This window comes from Micromesistius poutassou (genome assembly GCF_964030765.1).
Source record: "Micromesistius poutassou genome assembly, chromosome: 4".
In the NCBI taxonomy this organism is placed as follows: Eukaryota; Metazoa; Chordata; class Actinopteri; order Gadiformes; family Gadidae; genus Micromesistius; species Micromesistius poutassou.
The window spans coordinates 15,228,920-15,236,065 of NC_140274.1; positions in this window are offsets into that span (position 1 = coordinate 15,228,920).

Consider the following 7,146-nt stretch of genomic DNA (forward strand, 5'->3'; position numbering starts at 1 on the left):
GGGGGGTAGGGGGACGGATGGACGTGGGTCAATGTCGATGGAGCGTAACCTTGGAAAATTTTGAGAACTTTCTGTTCCAAAGGGTTTAGAGAACAGTGTAATTAATCACATATACTATGGTTGCTTTCGGATCTCTAGGCTGTCATAATGCGACGATTGCTCTGGAAAATCGGACCAGGTTTCCAGTATTTTTTACTTTCTAGGTCACCGCATAGAAATGCTCATTCTTTTTTGTTGCTTATATTGGTAAGGTTCTTTCTCCTGATAGTTATGAAAACACATAGCAAAATAAACCAAAACCATTATTTTGCAAATATGGAGATCTCCTCGTAAGGCCTTTAGTTGTGAAATCAACCTTGAGACTCTCTGTGTCCGTCTGTTAGAGACAAACAGAGCGAGCATCCAAGCTGTCTGATAGCTGATCTCCAGTTCTACAGGCGTATCTTTATTGTTCATCTTTTGACAAACCGAGAAAAATAATGTTTTGGGCTCCAAAGCACCGAAAAAACCTAAAGATAAACTGTAAACATTATTGGCTACGTTATCTTGGAATGGAGTCATACACTTCATCTTGGCACTTTCTTTCAATCTGCACTATCATTTCCATTGTATAATAAAACTCCACTCGGATATATCTGATGGAATGAAAGGCATCCACCGAGAAAGATATGCTTATTTCAGCTCAAATTGAGAACCTCAAAATAACCCTCTAGAAGTCCAACTCAAACTGTCCATTTGTATGTTGTAATGGGATTTATCAGGAAAAATATTTTTGTGTTGCTGGTTCCAAGTCCGGATCGTTATTATCGCGGTGCGTACGTAAAAAAAAACAGAAAAAAGATAAAAGAAAAAAAACGTGTCAGTGATGAGTGCAGAGCGTTTTGTCGGAACTCATAAAGGCGTGCTCAGGTACGTCACTTGGAGACCACCGTTACATGCAGGCAAGAGCATGGAGGATCCAGACGGGCAGGGGACAGTGGTGGGGGTCTGGGGTGAGCTGGGGGAGGAGGGGGCGTCTACTTTCCTGGTGGGGGAGGAGGAGGAGGAGCCGGGCTTCTCTGGAGCCTGCGGTACAGAGCTATCAGCCACAGCCGCCACAGCAATGCTGAGGGAGGGGAGCGGGAGAGAGATCGTTACTTCACTGTGAGGAAGAGAGAGAGACAGAGCGAGAGAGGGGGGTGGAGCAGGGGGAGAGAGCAGTCATTTCAATGCTTAAAAGAGAGAGAGAGAGAGAGAGAGAGACGAGAGCGAGGGGAATGTGAGAGAGAGAAATTACTTCCCTGTGTAAAAGAGAGAGCAAGAGAGCGAGAGAGAGAGAAAAAAGGAGGGTGGAAGGGGAGAGAGAGAGAGTAGTTACTTTGCAGTGTAAAAGAGAAGCAGAGAGAGAATGCAGAGCGATAGATTAGCGGGATGAGAGAAAGTGTCAGCAAGGGTTGGGAGAGGTCCATGTCTCGTGTGTCTCATCCATCTTCCCAGAGGGTCCCTGGGATGCCGGCACTGGACGCCAAGCGGCCAGTACAACCACGCTTGCTGGTGGTTTGGCGGCGGTTGCGGCGAAGTAACCGGGCGCCGGCAGTTGCGGCGCCGGGCCAGAACAACCCCCCCCCACTCCCACCGTACCTCTGATGTCAACCGTCTCCAGCTTGTGAAAACCTTCAAATCAATTCCACACTTCCATGCTAAAATAAGCATTATAATCCCATCACATCAGTTGATTAAAGGCTTGTGTGTTTCCCAAGCCAGAATCGCCCCCCCCACCCCCCACATCCCCTTCACTACCACCACCACCACCTCCTCCACCGTCTCCTTCACCGTTTTGGTGATATTCCCAGACAGGAAGGTGGCCAACTGAATACCGAAGGCTGGAAGGGTCTAAGTTTGTTTTGTTTTTTAAGCTTGCATCATGTGTACGCTGTGTCTCCCAAGAGCATCGCGGAAACCGTGGCAACCGCTACCAGATCCCAAGCTATCTGCCGCAGCCAGGTGTTCCAGACAATTGCAATTAGCCATGAGTGGAGCTTTGAGTGCACTCATCTCCTCCACACCCAATCCCCTACACACACCTTGTAGATGTAAACAGTGAACCCACAACTTTAGATTAGAAAAACAACAACCAGGAACTTCAAATGAATTGAGGGATTTACTTTAAATTAGGCTTTATTTTTTCTCTCTCTTCCGCTCTCTCTCTCGCTCTCTCTCTCTCTCTTTCTTTCTTTCGGTCTATCTCTCTCTGTCTCTTTTTCTGGATCCCCCTCTCTATGTTTATATATATAGAGAGCATAATTGCTCTCCCTGCTCCATTTTGTCTTACACTTGTGTATCTGTGCTGCGAACACAGCAGATTGTTTTGGGGTCTAATTGGAACACAAATTGGAGACCAAATTATCGGAGAGTGTGTGTTAAGTAGAGATCTGGAAAAATAGATACATGATACGGTGTACAATTATACACCGAATCCCTGCAGATATCTCTGCTCCCTGTCCCGCACTGTTGCCACTAATAGCATTTATCTGTATTTCAGATGTTTATGTGTATTTTATGTTCAGTGAACTCTACACAGTAGGTTATAAATATTTCATACAATGTATTGATGCATATTTTATTTATTTTTATGTATTTTTTATTTAAGCATTTCTGTGTTGATGTTATCTGTATTTAATAATGCATGTGCATTTCACATGTTATGTCTGCTAACTGTAATGTCTTTATACAGGAGGCTATATGTGTGTTTAATATGTTGGGTATGTGTTGGGTATTTTACATTATGTGTATTTTTCTAAGGTATTTGTATTTCAAATCTGTTTTTGGTATTTCATATGGTATGGTGACTATTTTACATCCATGTGTTGTGTATTTGATACGGTGTATCATACAGTATATATTATCCATTTTTGACATATATGCATGTTACGGATTGACAGAGTTCCCTGGGCACACACACACACCGCTGTGTCACCCTTGATCACATGCTCATGATGAGCTTCCACTACAGCACTAGTTGTATTTAAAATAAACGACTGCTTCCGTACTTACGTGTGTGTGTGTGTGTGTGTGTGTGTGTGTGTCGTGCTTCTCACCCTAATGACGCTATAAGAGAGGGCGGGGAGGGGGGGTTGCGGGTGCGTGGGGGGGCATCATTCCCTGAGTGGCTCCCAATCTCTAACCAGGAAATGAGGGCGCCTTCCACCATGAACGAGCCACACATTTGCATTTCAAACACCACTACGACTCCACAGCCGCCGTGATTTCCGTGTTAACTATGTTTTCGGGGGTTAAAAAAGCCTGACCAATCCTGCCAGTTTCACAAGCAATCTCCGCAAATGTCTGATAATGTTGTCCCGGCCCCTACAAAAGCAACGCACAGAGCCAGAGCCATGCCGTTTCAATCAGCCCTGATTGAAGCAACGGCGGGACCCGGTGGAATCACACAGGGCTGTCGCAATCAGCCCCTGCGTCCCTAATGGTCGCTTGCATCACATGGTAATCGACGCTAATGATGACACAAAGGCGAGCGCGGCCCCCACCCCCCACTCCATCATTGGCTCCAGAGTAGGGGGACTTTCGGCGAAGCGTTCAGGAGGTCGCCGTCAAAAAAACCAGGCACCTCCCTGCCGGTGCACAGTGTATCTTGTTAAACGAGGTGGTCAGGGGGCGATGAGACACTGCGATCGGTTTCTTGGACACAATACATTCACTCGGCGGGGTTGGTGTGTGTGTGTGTGGTGTGTGTGTGGTGTGTGTGTGTGTGTGTGTGTGTGTGTGTGTGTGTGTGTGTGTGTGTGTGTGTGTGTGTGTGTGTGTGTGTGTGTGTGTGTGTGATCCTCGGAATGTGTTCCTCAGATGTGTGTGTGTGTGTGTGTGTGTGTGTGTGTGTGTGTGTCGTCCTCGGAACACATTTCTTGCGTGTTTGTGTGTGTGTGTGTGTGTGTGTGTGTGTGTGTGTGTGTGTGTGTGTGTGTGTGCGCACATGTGGACCCCCGTGTGCGTGTCTCTGTACTCACAGGTCGTTATCCGTCTCTGTGGCGGTCTTCTGCTGGCGCCGGTGCATCATGACAACTGTGATCGCCACGGCGATGATCAGACCGATGGCAACCACGCCTCCCAGGACCCCAATCACCCCCCCGGGGGGCCCCTGCGCCATCGGCTTCTCTGTGAAGGAGAACGGGGAGAGGGAGGAGGGGGAACAGGTGGTAAAGGAGGAGAAGAAAAGATTGTTACGGAAAAGTCTTGCACGCCAGAGGGAAACCCACCTGGGGGCGGAATGATGGCGCCTGGCTGACACGCGACAGATCCTGTGGCGTCAAAGCTCTATCGCTCTCTCGCTCTCTCCCTCCTCCTCCTCCTCCTCCTCCTCCTCCTCCTCTCTTCCATCTCCCTTTTCATCTTTTACCCTCTCTCTTTCTCTTTGGCTGTTTCTCAATTCGCATTCTCGTCTGTACTTGTGTACACTTCTGTACGTGTACCTGCGTTCTCGTGAAACGTCATCAGTCGCAGCCCAAGTACTGTTCCAATTCCAATTCCAGTACGCATCAAGTCAAGTACAGTCGTAAAACCCGGAAGTGTTCTCGATGCGTTCTGAAACTGGCCATTCCACTGAGGATGCATTGTGCACGCGCATCTGTACCCTACATATATAAAGTCGTGTGTATAGCTTATACACACGACAAGCATATCTTTCATTTATATTAATTCAAAATATTAACATACTATTTTAAAATGAAAGAGGCTGGGGTTTAGTTTTATATAATTTGTTTATATTGTTCAGTAGTGCCTACATGAGGCGTAAAGCACAGTTAACAGAGCTGAGGTGGTGACGACGTCATGGAGTCCGCTGCTGTTCCAATTGCAGGTGCGTACTCGCGTCCACGGAAGTCTGTACTTGGAAGTCCGGACTTGCCAAGTACGCACTTCCAAGTCCGCCAGTCCGTAGTTTGCGTACTTGGTATTGAGAAACGGCTTTTGTCTTGCCCTCTCTCTGCCCTCCTCCCCCTCCCCCTCTTCTTCTCTCCCTCTCTCTCTCCCTCTCTCTCTTTGCGTCTCCAGCTCCTTCTTTCTCCCTCTCCCCCTGTCGCCCGGATATGCATTTCACACATATATAGTCTGCGAGCAGAGCTGGCAAGCAAAACATGTTGTCTCAAGGCTACTGGTATAAAAAATTGGTTTCAAAAAAGAGGAAAAGGCATAAGTCATCCATCCAAAAAAACAGACCATCGTGTGTGTGTGTGTGTGTGTGTGTGTGTGTGTGTGTGTGTGTGAGTGTGTGCGTGCCTTTTTGTGTGTTTTTGTGCGTGTGTGTGTGTGTGTGTGTGAGCGTGCCTGTGTGGAGTGAGAAAAAGAAACCCTTTAAAATTAATTTGAGCGTTAAGGCGCCTGGCAGCTTGCAGGGCTGGACAGGACAATACACCAGACACTCATTCCAGAGACAACTCTGAGGACGAGGAACATGTCATCTCAGGCCTGGCACTCAGGCGGACAGCACAGCCCAGCGTCCACCACTCTGCAGCTGTTACCAATGTCTAAATGCCTTGCCCATTAACCTCACGAAATGAGCATAAATTGGCTAAAATTTCACAGTGAACCCAGATACCCTGTTAAAAGCCAAAGCCGCTGCATTTAAAGTCCTTGCCAGCAGGGGGTATTGGACACGAAATCGAATTATCTTCTCTTATCCTTGCACTGAAGAAGAGGTTAAAAAAAGAAAACGATAAAAGTTAGATGTGCTACCATCTGGGAGGGCAAACAAGCGCAATTTTCATCACTTTGTGGCACTCTTAAACAGAAACACTGGCAGATGAGTGTAATTTGATTATGCAGTCTTGATTAAGCTGACCTTTTCTCCAGCCACAAAACGTCTTAACAAAATCAAAGATGCAAATTGGGGCTATTTTACATCTCCCTCTCGGAACCTTCTTCAATAATCGAGTTTTATATCGGCTGGCGGTGAATCCAACACGATTAGCTGTAATAACAACAAGGATAGAGGCGAAATATCGGACAGATTCATGTACCTCGCGTTGGTAGAACGCCACCAGGCTATCAAAACCCATTTCCCACAAAGTATGCCTAAATATTCTGGAATATTTTATGAGGTGTCTTCGTTGAGTGTTTCCCAAGAGAGGTTCGAGGGTACTCTGAGAATGGAGACTAAATACATACAAGGCAAGGAGGAGAGATTTGAAGCAGGAAGATAAATTGGAATCTGAAATGTTTTGAGATCTTGAGCACATAATTGTTAACGCTCAGCATTTGACAGAAGATGGAAGTCACTTTTATATATTTATCTAAACCCCTGCTAGTCAATAATATCCACAGCACATTAACATATTTCTGCAGTACATACTTCACCTTCTGACTTTCGTCTACTGAATATAACTGCAGAATTAAGCACCATTATTTTTCACTGTGCCACATCCATGATCCAATTGTGGTTCTTCCATCGATCGAGTGGGAGATGTATGCTTCAATAGACTTTCACACACAGGGAATGAAACTTTGTTTGTGGTAAAGTCAGAAACGGAACCAAATCGACACAAAGCGCAGGCGGTTTGGTCTAGTGCATCCAAGCGAAACCTCACACCTCCTGTCTCTAAAGAAATAAAAAGCTCTCCTCGCTCCCCAGTCGTACGATGTCTTCATCATTATCTGCACGTCCCCTCGGGCCATGGTGGGATGACGCCTCACTCCCAGAGGGAGCTTCCTCCTCCTCCTCCTCCTCCTCCTCCTCCTCTTCATCCTCACCCCCTTCCTCCCCCCTCTCCACCTCCAGCCCGACTCCCCCTCCCCTCACCTCTGCCCGACTTCCAATTCACCAGCCACAATGATGGATCCCCACAGGAGCTCTTCTCCGCGGAGTAGCAGACAATGGGCAACGCACGGCCCACTTTGTACCCGACGCACGCAATCCGAAGTAAGTGATTACACACCAGCCCGGTCCACCTGCGACCGCCGTGCCTCTGAGACCCGTCTCTTTTTCCTTTCCTGTTTCTTCTCCTTTCTTTCTCCGTCCTCTGGTTTTGAGGGGGTCGTGTCGTATCCCATCATGGGATAACAGTGAACAGGTTTTGTCAGGTCATCTCTCCTTGTCTTCTCCTGATCGCGGCTGTGGAACAGCTTCGAAAGGCTAAGCCACAGGGGTGAGCTTAGCGT